The sequence below is a fragment of the Heliangelus exortis genome, chromosome 3 (assembly GCF_036169615.1).
Source record: "Heliangelus exortis chromosome 3, bHelExo1.hap1, whole genome shotgun sequence".
Lineage (NCBI taxonomy): Eukaryota > Metazoa > Chordata > Aves > Apodiformes > Trochilidae > Heliangelus > Heliangelus exortis.
Genome location: NC_092424.1, coordinates 99,387,688 through 99,409,142, shown reverse-complemented (window position 1 = coordinate 99,409,142; position 21,455 = coordinate 99,387,688).

Sequence of the window (21,455 nt, the reverse complement as noted above, 5' to 3'; positions counted from 1 at the left end):
CTGGAGGCAGGATGCAATGCAGATCATCCTCAGCATCACAGCAATGGGAAATGCCACGGGAGAAAGGAGAACAAGCAAAGAGCTGAAGTGACCACACTTGTTCTGTTCGCCATGGGCTGCCATCTTCCACCTGCTGGCCACCCATTTGTAGTGTTATTCCTCGGGGAGGTGATTTCTTTGGGGATTTAATTCCAATTTCCCTAACGGATTTAGCCCTTGAGAAACGTGATGCTCATCTAGAGCATCTATAAATAACAGCTGTCTCACTGACCAGTTATGGTTTGCACAGCCCTATTTTATCACCAGATGGCTGATGGAGAAGATAATCCTATTTTTATCTGTTCTGCATTGCCCATGAAATTCTTGTTGTTTAGCTTGTACTCCTCTTTCTGAGTACTTCTTCACAAAAGGAGACATTCCACAAAAGGAGTGGAAGGTTTCCCAGTCTTTCTGGAAGCAAATGGAAAGAAAGATGGCATGGCAACTCCCTGCTACCAAGCCACTGCTTGTGAGCAGTTCCAGAGAGTTGCCTCATTAGAGCAAGGCCTGAACTGCCAAGTGCCAAGAGATATTGGTGATCCCATAATTTCTAGAAATTTTTTTAAGCAACTTGTGTTGTTGCGTCACTAAAGGTATTCAGGAACATGTTGACACAGCCTAACCTGTAATTATCCTCCAAGGGCAGGAAATGAAAATGTTAATGACCTACTGTTTAATTACACTGTCCATTAGAGATGTCTTTTCTTTCCATGCATAAAAAAGCTTCACTCAAGATGAATCCCTGCTCTCCACCCTCATGGAAGTGAGAAAGTGACAGGCAGCTTGGCCAGCTCCAGCTGCACATCCTGACACCTGCAGGTGGACCCCACCAAACAATCTCAAGCTGTGCTACTGCTCCTTAATAATGCAAAGCTCCTTCCTCCTCCTGTCAGCTCCATCTCACACCTCTGCAGGCAGGTGGAGTGAGGCCTTGGGTGTTGAAGCAAAGAATATGTGGGGTAGAGTGACCAACCTCAGAGGTTTCACCTCTGTCAGGAGGTCACTGTCTCTTCGACCTGGATGGTGGATGTCTCTTCACCCAAGAGGGCCTGTGCTCAGATGACACCAGTAGAACTTGTGTCTGAGTGCTGCAGCATTTCATACTAGGAAAAAAAAAAAGTAACTCTTTTTTCAAAAAGAAAAATAGCCTTAGGAAAAAGCAGCAACTGAAAGTATGTTCTTTCCTCCCCCTACAAATTTAAAACAATACCAAGGCTGCATTTTTGTGTGCAAACATCAAGAGCTGCCTCAAGGCAAAGAGCATGGAAGAAGACTCTTGATTCATGTCAGGAGACCTGGGCCAGATCCTTGAGTGTGCTGCACTCCAGAGGGGCCAGGAGAGCTCAGCAGCTTTCCATGTTGCTCCTGACTCCGGTTCCACAGGGGCCTGGCCAACTTCTGAGCAGAGGGAGAAGCTGGAGAAAGCAGGATGTGCTCTTCCCATGGAGAGAATCTAGTAGCTTGTGGTATTTCCAACAGATCTGTGCTACCCAAGCCACAAAACAGACTCAGAGAGGACCAAGGAAATCTAACTCTACATCTTTTCCCAAATAAAGTGGAAGCCCTTCAGCTTCCTTTTCACGTATAAGGCAAGATGCATGTCCCCTGATTCCAGACATCAAAAATGTGGGTACCTCATCTAAATACTTTTGGAGAGGGAGACAGAGGATGAAGACTTTAACTACAATTCACAAATAAAAATTAAAATGTGGGCATTGTGGACTGTGAGGTCTTTGGGTCTGCTGCCACAACTCATATGAAGCAAGGATGTAATACACATCTGGGACATTTCAAACTAACATACTGTTCACCAAAACTGGCACTGCCAAATCAGTGATGCTCTAAATTTTTAAGAATTTTTTTTGCTTGTTGCACTAAAAATTTTGAAAGAAAATCCCTCCATGAGGGAAGCTCTTAGAGACTCAACTTTTGCTCTCTCTTCCGTGGGCTTCACTATGCAAACTCTCCTGCTGAAAAGACCAATTATGAAGAAAAGCATCAGAATTGTGCTTTTCATTTAGATGGAGACAGAACGTCCTCTGCATTGAAAGGGGAATATCATTTGCAGCCCAGTGAAAGTGTCTCTTCGTAAGCCTTCAGAGACAAAACCAATTAAATTGGTTGATGTAAAAAAAATGCATCCCTGAGTATGAAGTCCCAAAATACTTCCTTAGCTAATAAAACTTCTAAACCAAAACGTATTTGAACAGAGCATCCTGTTAACCATTGCAATATCCCTAGATGAGAGGCTGCTTCTTTTTCAGCCTGTACATTTTCTCCTATGTCAGATTAAGCATTTCGCAACAACTTAAAATATAATTAAAATTTAGAATCCTCAGGATGGAATAATTATAATTACTTATTGTGAAAACGGGTGTGAAAAAAAGTCATATGACTTGCTCTTAATAATCCGACTCACACTTCATTACAGTGTCCCTGCAATACTTAATTTATGAAACCAGTGTAATTGTATTTTCAAGATGCACTCTTGTGATGCTGTGAGGAGAGCAAGCAGCCTGCCTGCCAAGGAGCCTGCTGCCCAGCCTCCCACCCCAACTGCACTGAAATTGCCAGCAAAGCAGAATAAATTACTATAGCTTAGTGGGAACAACACTGATCTCACCCTCCAAAGAGAGGATTTCCTGCTCCTGCTGCTCTGACTCAGCAGCTTGCTCAGAGCAACAGGAAGAAAACAAAGAGGAAGAGGTCAGGGAGGAAGGCAGAGGTGGGAGCCTGGCACTCGCTAATCCTCTCCTGTGGTGCTCTTGCCATGGCCTCACATGTCCCCCTGTTCCTCACATGTTCCCTGTTCCTCACATGTCCCCTGTTCCTCACATGTTCCAGCTTGGGGCTGGACGTGGCTCACAGTCCTGGGGGTCCATCCATAACCCTGGTGTGGTTTTACAGAGACACAGAATCATAGAATTGTCACAGTTGGAAAAGACCTTTAAGATCATCACATCCAACCATCAACATGTCCCCTCCAGTAAAATAAATTAAAAAAAAATAAAACAAATATTTATAAAATAAATGACATGTCTGTACATATCCCTGTGCAGCCACGGCACTCCCTGCCTCCCACTCTTCCCCAGGACCACCCCACAGAGTCTCTGCTGGAAGGGTCTCTATGACACCAAAATATTGGGCTGCAGACAGAAGGATCCCATGGGATATCACCAATTGGTGGCAAGCACCCTCCACAACCATAGGAGCAAAAGTCACAGCATATCTCTCATAAGTCCATTCCTCTCTCTGACACACTAAACCTCCTCATCAAGATGGACAAAAGGATGACACAAGAGGCACAGAGGGGAAGAGGAGTTGAGAGCAGTGGCTATTGCCTGCCCTTTGCACCCAGAACAGCCATGCAAACCCAGCCTTTGATAGATGTGGTTCTCTCATGGCTTTTATGCCGATGCCATGGATGTTAGCAACTTTCTTCCTGATTTACAGCAGCCTGAGATGAACAGGAGCATGCAAGGCTGAAGAAGCAGAGTTGTGTTATTGCAGTGCAGACTCCTGAAAAGCAAGACATGAAGGTGAAGATGTGAGTGGGAACAGAATAGAAGAGCCCTCAAGATCTTGCTTTATGTTGAGCAGAAGTTGTACTAGAACTAACAAGTCTGATGAAACACCACTTGCTATTATATTGCTTACTTAAATGTCAATTAAATATCACCTTTTCAATTTGTATTTGTCCAAGGAACCAAATGATTGTACTGCTCGTGGTATCCAAAGACCACCTGCAGGTTTATCTGCAGCTCGTGATGCCAGGCTCCTCCCCAGTGAAAGTTTTGCACACCAAAACCTTCCCAGCTGAGCATTTCACTTGGATAGTTACTTATGGAGTGACTCCCAAAACACAAATAAGGTGAGATGGGAACTAAGCATGGTCAGGTTTTTCTGCAATTGAGTCAGTGACCCATAGGGCATGAAACACTGGAACGATGCTCGGGCCCTCTCCAGTAAGGATGGGGCTGTCCTACAGACAGAGAGTGTGAGGTTTGTTTCCCCCTCAGCTCCTGGGTGAAGTGGACTACACAGATGGATATCCTAAAATATCCCCAACTTTTGTTCTGAGCCCCTAGAAATGCAGTCTCTGGGCTAGAACACTACCTAGTGCTAGGGCCTAAATATTGGCAGGCAGATGTCCACACACTGGTGTGCTCACGGCAAGGAGTCACAGTCCCCTTTAGGCAGCCTGGAAGGGACCACCTTGTCCTCCAGATGTGACCTCTGCTCCCAAGCCAGCAGAGTGGTGACACCCCCTTTGGTGCAGGGTGGTGACAAGGGTGGAGGCTTTTGCAGAGGGGGAGCAGGATGCAACACCATGTGCACCCCAGAATTCAGCCTGGGAGCTGCCTCCTCTTCACCTGGGAAGGCACCACAGAGGGGGCTCAGGGTGACTCCCAAGGGCAACTCCAGCTGCTGTTCCCAGTGCTCACTTGCAGCCCCTGCACAGCCACTGTCTCTAGCAGCTATTGGCTGTGGCCTGAAGGAATTCATCAACAGAAGAATAAAATCTATGTATATTTAACTATCTAAGTATTCTAACTATTTAAATAGATTATGTGAGTCAGTATGATGTCATTGTTAACCCACAATGTCATCACCTACTGCACCTACCCCTGGCTATCATATCCCTCCCGGTCCTGGACTTTGTTCTCAGAAAGCTCTGTGTCTGTGACAGGGTGTTTGCCCATGCAATAAGGAAATAGCACAACCATTTTGTTTCCATTCTTTTTCTTTACCAGACCCAGGTAATGTGGCTGACAACAGGTTGATTGCAGCTGATGTAAGATTTCCAGAAGTTTCATTCTATTGTGCAGTGCACATGTGTAGGGGATCTGAACTGTGTTTAATACTCACTTCCGTGGGCACTGGGATAAAAACCAGTGGATCTCACTGCTTAAACTATGGGAAAGAAAAAATCTCTTTCTGCATGTGGATGGCCGTTTTCTGTCATGCTCAGATCCAGCTGTATGCAATCCAAATATACTCTGTTATTAAAATAAATTTGTCCAATAATATATGTGTAGACTTAACACTTGTACTGGGTGCAGAACTGAGTAGCCTTTGTTTCACAGGTGGGGTGTTTGGCAGAAGTTTGGCAGCTGCCTCCAGCTGTGGAGCTTTCTCTCACCAGGTGCAGATGGCAGCAAATCTCCTTCCTCTGAGCTAAAATGCAAATTTCATCCCTTTTCAAGCTAGCGTGCTGGAGAGTAACTGTTCTCTTTCATAATAACATTTGAATATATTGGCAGACACATTCTCAGGCAAGGGAAGGAAAGAGGCAGAGACAGACGTGAATCCATCCTGCAGCTGACAGGCCAAGGAAGAGAACTTGGGCACTAGCACAGATCATTAAAAACGCAGTTAAGGAGGGATCATGGGGTTTGCAACAATGATATTAAAGAGGGATTAAATATACTTTAAAAGGGCACTATCCATATGTAATGCTTTTCTTTTCTGATTTGAATATCACGGTAGCAGCAAGCAAAGTCTGTAAATACCTTCTGAGCAGCCAGGGTATGGGATACAGATGGGACATCGGAGGGGCCTGTTGGAAGGAGCAAGCTGGGGAACACGTTGCTGAAATCTTTGAAGCAGTTCAGAGACAACTTCTATCAATAGCCGTACCATCAATATCCATGTTTGCACCAGGAAAAAAAAGCTGTCAGAAATGTATGGACTTAGCCATATTTTCATCCTCTTATTTAGAAGGAAAAAACATCACCCACCAAACTAACACAACTCCCTTTTCTCCTCTGCCAGGGCACACAGAGATATATTGTTTGCTAATTGCACATCATACACAAACACAGAGCACTAAATTTAAGTTGAAATGGTATTTCTTTGGTTGAAAACAAAACAAACAAAGCAAAATAATTACAGGAGTCTTGCAACAGAAAGTCAAAACAGAGATAAAATAACACTTTTCATCTCTGGAGCTCAAGCATCCCTACAAAGCTGTGCCGAGGTTGGTGCCTGTTTCTTGCTGAAAGGAAAACAAAACACTTGGATCTACTCAAGAGCCCCTGGCAGAATTAGGAAAACCTTCTGGGTTTCTTACCTCTGCAGAGCCCATTTGAAAGATATGAGATGAGGAATTAATTTTGAGACAGATTTTCTTCTCAGCATCATGCATTATGAAGAACAATTCTTCATTTGCCTAAAAGCTCTCCCTGCCAACTGAAGGCCAGCGGAGCCAAACCAGACTCTCAAATCCCACACCAAAATTCCACAAAAGGAAAGGCCCATGCAATGCATATCCCAGGTCCACACCAGCCCTGCCATGCTGGTTCTTACCTAGTCCCAAGACATGTTTTTTCACGTTTTCACTTTGAGCTGGTGGGGGTTTTGTGTAACCCCCATTTTCCAACAACCGCAGCAAAACCCAACCATGACAGCACTCCAGATACTGAGATTTTGGTAACTGCTTCAGCTTTGAACCTAAATTGTACCTCCAAAACATCGTAAGTCCAAATCCTTTCTCATCTTCTTCCTGTAAACACAGAAGGAAGCACTGCTTTGGTGGGATGTGGAAAATGAGCATCCACTGTTACTCTGGCCAATTTCCATGTGCTCCTCACCCGTGTCCATGTGTCCCTCATCTTCAAGAGCAACTGAAGAGCTACCAGTGAAGGATGCCTATTGAGAAAGGTGTGTTGAGGGGCCACAGCAAACCTTTGCTAATGATACCTCTGTGGCAAAAAAAAAAAAAAAGAAAAAAAACCCAAACAAAAGCCAAGCAAAAACCCCCAAAAACCAAACAAAAATCAGCTGCAGAAGGACAAGTGCATTTTAAGAAACAAGGGCAACATCATTCCTTGTCCTCAAGTGGCCAACAAAACTGCAGAACAGCTCCGAGTTCAGATGGGAATTGTCACATTCAGCATGAAGCAGCTACTCCGTATCACTGTACAATAGTGCAGCTGCAATTTTTTTTGTCTGAAATGTGAGGTGACCAGAGCTGCATGTCTAGGAGCAGCACTACGAGCCAGAGAAGCAGAGGAAATTGCTCTGGGAATACTGGATTTGGGTTAAAACTTGTGAAAATCATGTCCAGCCATAAGGACCTGCTCCTGCAGGGACCTGAGGTTAGGAAACTCTGGATATGCAGGCCCATGGCAGCTGCTGATGGAGATTTAGGCAATAATATCAGGTACAGGGAGCATCCTGCTGAACACTCAGTGTTGGCATCACATCTGGCTGAGGATCCTCAGCTGATACTTGGTGACCAGAAGGTTGCTCACAGCCCAGAGACAAGGCTGAGGGATACAGATTGGGGTTTGCTCTGGCCCAGTCCATAGCAGAGTTTACTTTGTACAGAGAAAACCTCTTGCTCTCCTCCTTAGGCTCCTCAGTCCAAGGGTCAGACACTCCAGGTGCAAGCCTGGAGTTCCTCATTTGCTCACAGCCTATTTTTGGTCTGTTCTGGTTTTAAGACTTCTAAAAATGTCTTCACTTGCACATGCCTTTTAAATTTATTTATTTATTCTATTTTCTTATCAGCTACCGGAAGGCTATATTTAAACTTCAGATACAGCTTTAGCTCTTTGGCAATACTTAAGCTCCTATGGGACACATGTGGTCTGGAAAATGAAAAATTAGGTTAATTGTTTGACCAATTTTATAAGGCAGAGCAGAATCTCTGTGATCTAGACTTAGACCAGCATTATCTGACAGGGAAGGTGGGTTTGGTTTGTGTCACCTGGACAACTGTCCCTCTCATACCACTGACTTAACCCTTTGACATCAGTGCGGGAACTGTCTCCATGATTCCCCTATCACCACCCTCTTGATCTCCTGGGTAGGCACTAGCAGGCTGCCCATGGCCATCAACCTACATCACTCCCAAGCCTTAAACACCACCTCTGAATCAGCAGTGACCCCACAATTAACTCTTGGGAAAGGAGCACCTTGCACCATTTGCTTCATATCAGTGGTTCCCAGGTGACACAAAAGTAGCATGAGTTGGCACAGCTCAATTGCAGACATTTGGGGAGCAGGAGGATCCTGCACATCCTTTTCCATGCCTGGCTTTGTAGGCTCTGCAGAACAAGAGTTAAAGACAATCCTGGCAGTGCCCATCAGTCAGCAGCCCCCAGGCACCAGCACACAAGGACACTGGGAGCTGAGCCATGGTCCCACAAAAAAACTGAGCCAGGGGTCCTTGTGCTGGGAGCCCCTCTGGTACCAGGATCTCTTCAATGGGAATTCAGATCTATCAGTTTTTCAAGTTCTTGAAAATTGTAGTGGCCTTCAAGCCCTAGAGGGGAAACGTCCTTGAATGAAGGGGAGGGAAGGGTAGATGAAAGCTCATGGTAGCAAGAATTTTGGAGAGACCATGGGTGCTGCACAGAACACAGACAGGGGATTCAGACAGCCCAGAGCATGGGCAGTGGGATCTCTACCCATGAACTGGCAGCACAAACCTCTAGCAAGAGAGACATAAACAAAAAAGCAAATAAGAGAAAGATTCCTTTCTCTCAAAGTTCAGTGCTGGGCTTATACAAGCCCAGTGCATTACTTCTGGTGGAATGACTCAGTGTGTAACCCTCCAAGTGAAGTGGCTCCATCCCTCATTGGGAGCTACAAACAATCCAGCACCGGTTTATTTAACCTATTGTAGGGTTTTCAGCTTCTAATAATAACCTCATTAACTAGAAGAGCAAATAATACTTAAATACAGTCGGTAACTTCTTGGGTTAATAGGGAATTCGCAGACCTGGCATCTGGGCATTGCTGACCTTCTGTTGGAGGAGGAGATCAATAGATGAATTACCTTGCTAAGGCATCAATTACAAGGTCAGCATAATGATTTCTTACAATTTTTTTTCTGTTTCTGATGTGCTTGACAGTTTTTGATACATACCTTGGGTAAGAAACCTTAATGCAGGTTACAGGAATAGCTCCAGAACCCTCTATTGTACACCCTCTATCTGCCACTTGCAATACCATTTTTCTCCAATAATCTCTTTCTGGTCCATAGACCTTTTATTTCACAGCTTTGTTGCAGCTCCTGCCTGCTTCTTTTTCTGCTCATTCCTGAAGACAACATACAGTCGATGCTGTGGGTGGGAGATACTCAGACATCACTCTGCTTCTCCCTCCCTCTGTGTGATCCTGAGCCTGCCTGTAGGGATGCCACCCTGGCACAGCTTCTGCCACCAGTGGATTTTACAGCACAGCAACTTGAGTTGCCTCGATGACTGACCTCTTGTGTTTTTTATCAAAATTCCCATGCTTCTCAAACCATGGGACATAGTTTGCTGGGGAGCGCTGACAGGAGCCCACATGGAGGATGTTCTTGAGCCCTTTTGGATAGGAAGAACATGATTCCCACTGCTCTATGGGTACTGACAGCTACAAAGATGTGTGTGATGTGGGTGGGGAGTGGTTTTTTGCACACAGAGACCCCAGGGGAAATTTTGGCTCAGTGCTCTGCCTCAGGGCACTGACAATATTCCCTGCTCATCCTGGTGCCTTGCTATTCCTGCAAGGAAGACTCACAGCTGTCACTCCATAAAAACACAGCCTGGCTAAACCAGCAGCAGCAGTTTTTGTCACCTCCAGCAGCCCCTGGTGCTGCAGCCCCACACCCCCCTGCTCTTCTCCCTGGGCAAGCTCAGAGCTCAACCCTCAGTCAGAGTTGTTGATGGCAACCTGGGTGTTCGTCTGCACTTGGAAGGAAGTTATTTTGTTTCCCAGGGCTCTGGGGAGCCCCAAGGATCGGCTTTGTATTGGTAGGTACTGTACTGGCAAATCCTGTGCTGCTGCTGCAAGACGCTCTCCTGCTCTTCTCTATGATCATTACAGTAAATAACCAGGGACACCCTGATTTCTCTTAAGCAGCTTTAGGCTACGGCTTCTCAGACTTTCATCTGAACAGGCTTTGGTGACTGGTAGCCAGCAGCTGGCAGCAGGTTGCCTTGCATTTCAATTTGGCTGGAGATGGTGCTGGACAATGTGAGTTTTGAGAGGCCCAGAGGCTGAGCACAACTGGATGTGTTTAATACTGCCCAGCACCTGGCAAGCTGCTGGCTGGGCCACAGGCACCCCAAAAGGCCCAGAACAAAGCTGGCTGGAGTGTGTCCCTGCTGCTGCACACAGGCCAGGGCTCTGACCTCCCTCCAGGGATGTTTGGCTGAAAGACAAGAGGACTGAGCTGTTTCCCAATGCAGAGCAGCAGCAACCTGCCAAAATACCACTTGAAGCTCTGTATTAAAGCACTGAATGAAAGAAATGACTGGTTAAAGAACCTGACTTACTGAACAATGGAAACCCTCTGTGTGGCAATGAGGGAAACAAACCCCACTAATATTTTGCTTTCTGGGCTTGTGCCAGGGTGTAGGAACTTTCTGTCTGGAGCGGGTCTTGCCTACACAGGAACCCTCCCCATGCCATGAGGCATCTCATAAAGGTGAGGGCTGCCCAAATCAGGTCCCCCAGACTCTGGGAAAGAGCTTCTGAGGGTGTGCTCACAGGTGAGACACATCTGGTGTGTCTGGCAGAGCCTGAGCCTTGTGTTACCCCACAGCAGGTAACACAGAGCTGATGTGCTGGGACCACAGTGACCTGGAAGGAAGGAGGAAAGGTACAGAGGAAAAACCCTCCCCTCAGTTTCAGCAATGGGATCTGGGAGAATTGATGGTGGTGTGTGGGCTCTCCACCCACTCCTCATCAATTGCCATCAAAACTTTCTGCATGTCCCCAGCCTTCCACATCCATCCTCCCCCACAAGTCACCAGCAACCAGCCTTTGTCACAAGTGGACTCTTACTCTCTTTTCTTCTTTTTGATGTGAAGCTAGTGACATCCTTCTGCCTGAAACACAAACAGTGACTCCCACCTCTGCATCATGAGAGGACTGACCTCCCTTGGAGTAACACTCTGCAAACAACTCACATAGGCTGGGGAGAGAGCCCACTGTCCTACCAGCCTGATCTCTTCCCAGGAGGTTAAAGTCACTCAGCATTTTTACCAGTAAAACAGGTTGTCCTGGGAGCAATTCTTTTCACCTGCATCTTAACTCTCACTATGTCAGAAAAGGTCCTGAGGTGCAAAATCATCATAAACTGCATCAAGCTTCATGGTGCTCTGAGCCATCACCCCCCCCAGCCTGTGCTGCACCAGCCATACAGCCTTTGCTTTCCTTTTCCCTTCCCCTTTCTTGTTTTTTAGTCTGCCACCAGTCCTGTGCTTGGTTTTCAGAAAACCAGAGACTGTCCCCAGGTCATCTCAGGAAGGGAGATCCTTGGTAGGATGTATAAATCAGGGGAGAGAGGAGTAGGTGAATTCACACCAGGTCTGTTATTGCTCTGACCATAGTCTTGCTGGGAAAGGTAATGCACACAAAGACCCACAGCCCTGAGGATGCTGTACCACAAGAGAGCTACTTCACTGTGTGGGGGGAAGAGGCATCAGAGAATGATTGAGGCAGCCTGACATGACCAGATAAGGACAACTGAAAGCCTGACATTTTAATTCATTTTTATATTTAATTTTTATTGCCTGCCTCTAGTACTCTGCTGCCAGTGAAAATCAAAATGTCATTTATTTCCTACAGCATTAACACTTATTAGAGCACCAGCACCACCCCAGCAAAGAGGGTTTGCTGGGGGATGCTATTCATGCTGCTCTGGAAGGGATAAGCCTTCTGGATGGAGAAAACCAGCTTTGTGCTGGAGAGATACCCCAGACTCATCTTCCACTCACCTATTGCTATCCTGCAACTCCTTGTGAGAGAGGAAAGCAGAGAGCAAATACATTTTTGGTTATCAGAGGGAGACAGAGCACCTTTGATCCCAAATCTCTGTGGTTGTCATTTCACACCACCTGCCAAGGCTGGGATACCTGGGTTCACCTGCTGCAGGGACCAAGGAGGGGAAGGACTGAAGCTGCTGCTCCCTCCTGGCCACTGCACCATGGCTTCTCTGGTGCTTACAGAGCACCAGAGGCTGTGCCTGGGAAATGCAGGTTGAGTCCTACACCTTCCTTGCCTCTTGGTTAAGACTGCAATGGGGGAATTGAACGAGGCAAGGGATCCTCTAATACATTTCTGTTTTGTTTTGTCCTTCCATACATGATGAATCACACATTTTATGACAGGTATTAAGCATACCAGATTGCTTTTCCAAATAATTATGCATGATATGCTCCTTCAGCGAGCCCTCTGGTGACTCACCAACAGGTAAAGCTTTGAACAAGGGAAAAGAAAAATCTTCCAGCACGTTTCCATGGACTCTGTGCAGCCACCAAACAAACGTCAAGTCTAGTCTCTTCGTGCTGCTGTCTGGCTGCTGAACCCCATGTCAGACACAATGAAAAGAGTTTTGTGCATAAGCAACTCTGCAGAAAATGGTTTGCTTTGGAGAGAGGTGGGGATGTCAGTGGTTTTAGTGTTGTATCCTATACTTTGCTTTGCTGTTCTGAGCAGCCAGGTCTACCAAAGTGATGCAGTGAGATAAAGAAAATATTTCTGATGACAGGCAGAGAGGGTTGGGATTGTTCTGTCTGGAGAAGAGAAGGCTCTGGGGAGACCTCATAGTGGCCTTGCAGTACATGAGGGAGCTACAGGAAAGCTGGAGAAGGACTTTTTACAACGGCACACAATGATAGGAAAAGAGGGAAAGGTTTCAAGCTGAAAGGGTATAGACTTATGTTGGATATTAGGAAGAAATTATTTACTGTGAAGGTGGTGAGACACTGGCACAGGTTGCCCAGAGAGGTTCTGGCTGCCACTTCCCTGGAAGTGTTCACAGCCAGGTTGGATGGAGCTGTGAGTAACCTGCTCTAATGGGAGGTGTCCCTGCCCATGCAGAGAGGATGGAGCTAGATACTCTTTGAGGTCCCTTGTAACCCAAACCATTCTATGATTCTACCATTCACCAGGGTGGGTAAAAACTTTATAGCTGGGTCTGTGATATCATGTTCTGCACCTGGGATGGCCCTGCCAGCAGAGAGTATCAGAAATGGTGAATGGCTTCCCCCATGTCCCTCCCTGCCTCTGACCAACAGGCTGGGAAGAAACAAAACCCTCTTCAGCACCAGGGTGGTCCCAGCTGTACTGCTGGAGCCAGAGCTGTGTGGCTGTGTTTGCAAAGCAAGGGTGTGTGCAGCAGGGGAATTCAAGATTAAAGTTTAACTAAACAGTTCCTCAGAGAGAAAAGTCCCACCTAGGAACTTACTGCCAGAGGTGGTTCCACAGGAGTCTGAGCACATGATCTCTTTTAAGCATCTTTATTTTTGCACAGCTAATGAACATGATAATTTACAGAAAAACAGATTCCTGACAGGAGGCACTGCAATATAAAGCATTGCAGTGGCTCCTGGCAGCAGTGTTGTAAAAGGGGGTGGCAGAAGTTCAGGCACCCAGAGCCAGTAAGTTCCATCCTGCCATGGAGTCATGGAGCCTGCTGGACACTCCATCCCACCCTCTTCTTACAGAGTTGGTGCCACCATGGGGTGAGGTAAGGAGCCATCAAGTCCCAGCCCCTACAAACACCACATATCCAGGAGCATCCCTTGTCCACCTGTGTATCCATTGCCCACCACATCCCAGGTGGTTTTGGTAGCAACTACCAGATGCCAAGTGCTGGAGAAGGTGACCATCAGGTTGGGTGGTTGTATCCAGAGGATCTGAAGGTAGAGTGGCAGATTTCCAATGGAAAGTAGAGCAACAAACTGTGAGGAAAGCCAATGAGCCAAAGCAAGTCTTCCTCCTTCATTCAGTAACCGTATGCAGGCACAGAACAATGATAGGGCCAAATGTCTCAAAGTTTTTTGGGTGTATAAATGTATTTTCTAACTGATAGGAGCAAAGTCTCTGATCACTGTGAAAATCCATGATATGGTACATCTGGTTACAGGACTCCATTCCCTCTAAGCCCAGGAAAATCCTGTACAGAGACCTCAGTGTGGGAGAAACAGAAGCAAACTGAATCACAGGAGGATTTGGGGGAAAAAACCCCACTCTGATTATTCATATTTTTTTATATGGAAAACCATGTAGTTGGAGAAGAAATGTAGAAGCAACATTCTCATAGATTAATTTTTGCTGAGAGTGAGCAGTGGAGCAAGGTTAGAGACACTACTTCTGCTGTTCTCAGCTCTTCAAAATGCTTTCTGCAACTGAAGTATTTCAAATTAGAGGTTTTTATTTAAAAAAATTAAAACTATTAAAATGCTTACAGGCTCTAGGCTTCAAAACTGTGGGCCTAATTTAACACTAGTCCTGACTGGGGCGTTGTGTTCCCTACCTTGCAGAGTCTATGGAGAGAGGAAACAAATGTTCATTTTTCAAAATTCTGCTCTGTTCTGTTAAGTCACTGTTGATGTCCCACTGCTGAGCTATAGCACACAGCCTTCTTTCTTGCTTAAAAGAGAGCTAGATGGCTGCTTTTAATTTTCAGCAGTTTACTTTTCCTCAAGGCAGAAATGTATTAGTGTGCAACACATGTAAGTACTTCAGTGTGTAGCAATGACCTCTCTCACCATGTGGAAGTGAAAAATTGGTACTCTGTAAATATATCCATCAGCTCCTTTGCTGTGCTAACTGCATAAAACATTTTTCACCCTTGAAGAATTAATAAAGAATCATTCTGATAAGCAGTGTAACAACTGAAATTATTTGTATTGTCCTAAATCTGGTGGTTTTTTTGAAAAACATTTTTACTCGTAAGACTTTAAAACTTCCAGAAATTTTCTAGTTGTAGGCCAGACAATATTTCCCTTGTCAGACCCCCAGCATCACGTATTTATGATGCCTGCCACATGTGATGTCTCAGGTACCAGTGGCCCTGAATCAGTCCCAGTCATGAAGCCAGGTGAGTATTTCATCTGGTTGCTTTCCCTCAGTATCTTCTTCCACACAGCCTTGACACTTCACCACCACAATCTCTCTCCATTCCCAGGCACTTTGGGAAAGGGTTTGGTGCCAGTGTGGGGTGCTGGCTGCCTTCCTCTCCCATGAAACCCATCTGGAAAGCAGGATATTGTCTTGCATTAGAGGGTTAAGAGGGCCTTGTTCCCTTGATCATCTGTACCAAAGGCTTTTTGGATTAAAAAAATACAAAACAATCACCCTGTAGAGCTATTCTGCAAAATTTTAGTAGGAGAGATGGTACTGCAGTGAATGCCCTGCCTTTCCCAGAAAAGGATGGGAAGATCATCCTTGTTTCCATGGATACCATGTAACAGGAAACAAAAGCAAAGCTGCAGCCGTACTTTCTGATGTGCCTCCCCCTGTGCCCTGGTCCACAGGGAAGACACAAACAGCCCCTGTGGCATGAGGGGTCCCACACCACTGCCTTGGTTGCCCACATCTTGCCTCGGAGGACCATCATGAAAAACCCACGTTTGTGGCTGAACAGGACTGGAAACTGTGGAGTCACCTTCTTCTCATCATGTGGAAACCCCAAGGGCCAGGGAGGCTGAGCAGGGCAGGGCTCTGCCTTCTGCCCTCCCAATTAAATCTGGCCAAGTACATGTTTTATATATGACCTTAACAAGCTGTTTGATCAAACAGACTTCTATTTCATCTGTCCATAGAAGTCAGTATTACGTGGCACACTGAAACTCCCCCGCACCCCCAGTAAACACAAAACAGCAGATAGGAATCTGTGGGCCTCGTATAACCAGTGATGCTCCCCCTGTTGCCAGCGATGCAAACCTCCAGCCACTGGGCTGTGTGATCCATCACCGTGGCACCAGCCCAAGTGAATTGCATCTCCAGTTCCATTGTTGTAGGCAGGACTTGGTGCCTTTGCTTCCCACCCCCAGTGCTGCAGCAGACAGTGGGGAGATCAGCTTGGCCCCAAAGCACTCATGATGCCATGCAGCTCAGGTCTGAGCTTCTTCCACCAGAGATGCAAAAACCAGGCTCCTTGTCTACTGGAAAAAGTGTCCCTTATTCCCTGCTGGAAACACCCTTGCAGTTGCCCACCTGAAGTTCCCACGCACAACTTTTCAGAAACCTTGCTCTTTGTCAAGATGCTTCCCAGTCTCTTTTTTCTCCTTCCAGAAGATGCAGAGCATCAAGTAGATCTTAATGTGTGCCTATGGGTTCAGCAAAGGGAGGGTTTGGCTATTTTATGCTTCAGGATACTCATGTGTACTCCAGCCCAGAGACATTTCTTGCAGGAGTGTTACAAATAATCTCCCAAACAAGCAGGTCTCACTGTACATCAACATTCCTCTCTTGGAGGTGTTCAGAGAACTGGAGAAGCCCAGGGTCCCATTATGCTGTCTCGTGGCCAGTGCAAAGCTAAACCTGCTGTCATCCTGCCCTGAGTACATGCTGGCTAATGCCACTGTCTTCCTAGTACTGCTGTGCTCTGTCTTGGTCATCTGTGATTTTTATTTGCAAAATAAAATGAGAAAAGAAGGGATATATTAATGTTAAAAAAAGTAAACCATGAATATTGATGCTCCAAAAGTACTTCAATAGTCCTTGGAAGCAGCTATTTTGTTGGAATGAACTTTGATTATTCTGGTGGATAGGAAGAAGCTTTGAAAGGAGGCCTTAGAACCTGTTGGAGCTTGATACCTGGCTCAAGCCATGGTTCTGCTCCAAGCCTGATAGCTCATCCTCTGGCTTTGTGGTCTCAGTGCCTCAGTCTGGCCATTCCCTGGGAATCAGAAAATCCAGCAAGGACAAGATCCACTGCTTAACCACCATGCCACTGCTTAACTCCCTGTGGAGGACCTGGACTTACAGGAGATGAAAATACTTAATAAGCAGAAGTCAGCATAAGGAAAGGAAAAAGAGTGTTAACTGAATATTCAAGATAGCATCAGTATAAAGTGTGGCTTGCTGAGATTTTTTGCTCAACATCATCTTCTGCCATTTAGTATTGGTATGGATACACACACACACACAAAATATGAAGTGGTGGGATGCAAAGTTTTCCTGGCATGGCTTTGACAAATCCATTACTTACAGAGGGAAGAGGCACGAGTTCGGATCATCCCTCATGAGTGTCAATAAAATCTTTATACCATGCCATTAAGCATTCATGGTGCACCATCTGGACTGCAGAAAAGCTAATTTTGGAATGTTTTTAAGCACAGCAGTTTATAAGCTCTGGTGCATTAGTTACCTGGTTACCTGGAGGACAGTTTTGCAGAGAGAAACATTTAAATGCACATGGGTGAAGCACTGCAAAACTTAACTGCATCTGCAACAATGCAGTTTCCAAGATCTGTACCCTTGGCTCATGCAAAGCCCCTATGGTTATCCACTGGGAAGCCTCAGATTGTCCCAGTTTCAGGGGATAAATGCTCCTTTTCCATCTAAACACTGGAATGATTTTTTTTTTTTACATTTAGGCGATGTTGGCTGAATTTTGCTGAGTGAGAGCAGTGAAGACAGAGGGCACCAGCTCCTGAACGGCAGAGAGGGGGAGGAGGAGGCAGAGGAGGAAGCAGCCAGCAGGTGGATGGGTTTGCCTGTGCATTCGGTGGCTCTCTGAACTGGTTTGGGGCTTGGCAGGCTCCAGTGAGTTGCTGGCTGCAGGCCAGCACTGTGGTCAGGGTTATTTATTCCTCCTCTGCCTTCATAGCTGATCCTCATCACCATGTGTGCAGCCTACACTGCCTCACACAGGCACCGTGGTTGGTCCTCAGCCCAAAATCAGGGCTGGAAGGAGACTTTCCAGGCAGGTGAGCAACCCATGTAAATGGGGCTTATTCTTCAAACCAGAAAACAAGCATTTTGTTTTTCCCCCTCTGATCATAAGGCCCATCTCTGCTCCCCTCCAGGGATGCTCAGCCCCATGCCCACAGGTAGGTCTCCCCCAACCCCTAAACTGCTTTTGTAATTAGAAAAAGCTCAAGTTAATTTGCATGGATTATTTCTGCTCTGGCCAGGCAGACTAATGCCTTCATTAGGCCTTTGTCTGCAGCTGGTTTTACTACCTGGAGGCATTTGGCTGCTCTTTCTGCTGGCTTGGACCCATCTCTGCTTTAAGTACACCTGCAGTTTTATGGACTCTTCCCCTCCCAGTGATGGCCATTAACACTTGCCAAGTAATATCTGTGCACATCTTTTGGGGCAAAACCCCAACACTAAAAATATGGAATGTGCATGTAAAATTGCCGTACCTCCAGAGAAAAAGTGTTTATTTTCACATATTAAATGGATTTACTGACCAATAACATCTTGAAGGATCATTGATTAAATTTTAGTTTAGCAAAGTTCTCAATGTATTTTCATAGAAATAGAAATACTTCTATGAAGTAGGAATAGTTGTCCAGCTAAATTGTTATGCCTTTCTCTTTTCCTACTTTCTTTGCAACAATGTATTTGCATTTTTTACACTTCATATTAAGGAAGCCCAATTCTGGCTTTACCCTAGAAAACCTTGGGGCTTTTACCCAGCTCTGAGATGTTGTTCTGTGATGCTTTTCAGTGCAAAATAAATCTCCCTTCCACCTCAGATTCTTATTTCATTTTATAGGACTAGAAATACATTACAAGGTGCTTGGCTGCTCTTAATGCTGCAGGACTTCACACAGCACATGTCGTGTCCACCCTTGGCACATTGGTGCAGAGGGCACATGCAGGCATCACCCTCCCACTTGGAGAGCTGGAAGGATTAAGGTCTGGCACAGCATTCTGCAGATCCACCTGGGACAGCCTAACCACGTCCTGGGATTTGGAGTGGTACCTGCAACACCAAAAACTGGCAGGGATCCTACAGATGTCTCTTATTAGATTTCCTCCCATTCTGGTGTTATGATTAAATTATGGATAAGTCAAAAGCACCTCCTCATAAGATTTAGTATCAGGCCTCATCTGTGGATTTGCTTTTTTATTGTCTGCGTAGGCACTGATCCTCTTGGCTGGGTCCACAGTGTTAGGAGGAGGGTGCATGGCACCCCAGCTGAGGCATGGACCAGGCTGGAGAGAGCTGAGAGCAAGCTCTGCAGTGGGGGCTGGTTAGGAGCAGCATGAGAGACTTTCAACTCAGCAAGCCAGAAATTTTGTGGCAGCACCCAGGCGTTAAGCAGCCACCTAACTCCTCAAGAAAGAAGTTGCAGCTTAATCGTTTTAATGAAGACAAAGGATAGTAACCCTTGCTTTCCTCTTCCCTAACCCCCTATAAGTCCCTACAGCATTTTCAGCCTGATCCCAAACACCCAGGCACCCACTGAAGAGCTGTCAGCAGCTGGGACAGCTGGAAAACCTCGTGGATATGAAGTGGAACAGAGACCTGGACCAGCTCACCATGAGATCCCCAGGCACTATCAGCATCCTTTAGCTCATCTTTGCTTTTGAGCCAGTGGCAGTGAACTCAAAGGCAGTGTCAGCACTCAGCTTGTAGCCCTTCCTGGCACAGGGGGCTGCATCTCACCTTCACCTTGTGCCACTAGCAGCCTTCCTCTGCTTCCATCCCCTGGGACCACAGCCATGGGGAAAGCAGATGACATAGGTCTTCAGGGTGAAGTAAATGGCTTAGGAGGTGTTGGAGCAGCAGCTGACCAAGGCTGCAAGGTTCAGCGAGTACAGACCTTGCAAACTAAGCCATGACAAAGGGTCAAAATTTCCAGTACAGAAATTGCTTCCTCAGTTTGTGGGGCTTTTTTCTGGATGCGTAAATTCTGCATAAGGAATTTTGAAGGTCTACAGTATTAGCACATTGTCAGCCTAATCATACAATAAAAACTGCCACACTGCAGACAGAATAACCATTTATGGAGTGAGATGATGAAAAAAAAAAAAAAAAAAAGTTGTTTACAGCTTAGCAGCTCCTCTGTCTGAAAATCACCCAACGAGAGGAAGGAACTGGGAGAGGACTCATTCAGTAATTTAATGTCTAAAGAAGAGCATGAAATGGGTATTTCTGTATCCTCTCAAGAGGATTTGGGATTTGATTCCTCCAGCTTGTCAGTTACGGGGCAAGCACATGTGAGCTGCACCATGCCCTGGGTGTCCCCTGAAATTGGTGGCAGCAGATGGGAAAAAGCCCTGTGGGACTGGGTTCTGTCACAGAGTGGCAGTGGAGAGGGGACATCACATTGTAATGAACTATTTCAGCAGGACTATTTTATTAGCAACTAGATAAGGGACCTGAGTCCAACCTGTCAATGGTTTTAGGAAGACTGGGCACAGAGAGATCCTGATTTTCATCTTCATTTCCAGCACTCTGTAGATCCATGGACTCCGGTCTGGAGTGGGGTAGCAGCAGGGTCACACCCACATGGCCACATAGTTCCTGTGGTAGTAAGGTGCTACCAGCCTGGATTTTATTTGGATTTTACTTGGATTTTATATGTGGCAGTCTGAGCCACCTGTAATTTGAACCTTTCAAAATCATGAGCTAAATCAATAGTCAAAGACATCATTTCCTGTTTATTTTGGTTAGTCAAAAGAAATGGGTACCCTCTTACAATTGCTAGATCTAATGATACTAAGCTCATATATGAAGCAACAGTCTTAATTTCCAAAATAAATTGCACATTCATCTCATTAACCTTCATGTTGCCTTTATGAGGTAAAAAATTATCATCACTTTGGAGTAACAGGGAGTACCTAAAGCAAAAATATATTTTAATTAGGAATCACAGCTGTTGAAATAAGACTGCCTGGACTCCCCACACCACCCACAGCACCCTACCCTTCCTGAAAAAAATCCCATGGAGGTGCCCTGCTCCACTGTACCCGTATCCACTGAAGTGCAAACATTTCTCAGCAGGCTCTTTCAATGTAACTCTCTTGTGCACATCCTTGTGCAGGCTGCACCTACACCAGGAGCCCTGCAGCCCCACTGACTGGTGGCCCTAGGGGGAATCAGTGATGTTGCAAAAGGGCATGGAGGAACATCCCACCCCACAGAACAGCAGTGCCCCAAAACATTCAGCAGTGCTGAATGTGACTTTTGCCTGTCCAGCCACTGTGTAGCAGTCTGCACAATATAAAATGAAATCTTTTTGCTCTGATTAGCATATGTTTTACACTTCTTTTAAACTGATGAAAATAGTCACTTGATAAATCTGGCCCTGGATTTATCTGCCTTCCTATTTATTGTGCAGTCTGCTGTGTCACTTCCCTTCCATGTCAGGGTGGCTGGAATATATTATTTCAAAAGTATTTTTCCATAAAGTGCTATTCTCAATGTCACAGTCAAAAAAGCAAGAGCAAGCATAGTCTTGGGAATTTCAGCCACCATGCCTGCTCTAACATGCACTGAAATGCCACCTTCTGATCAGGAGCCATTATGGTCTCTCAAGCAATTTCACCTTGGAAATGTGATAAGGTTGTTATGGGCAGATATGGGCAGAGAACAGCCTGTGTCTGCCACCTCCTGTTCCCCACATCAGTGCCACCAGATGTCTGAGTCCATTTTCTCCATCCTGCTAGATCCTGGCACATATGTGGTGTGTTGCAAGGACTGCTGCTTGCCAAAGGAG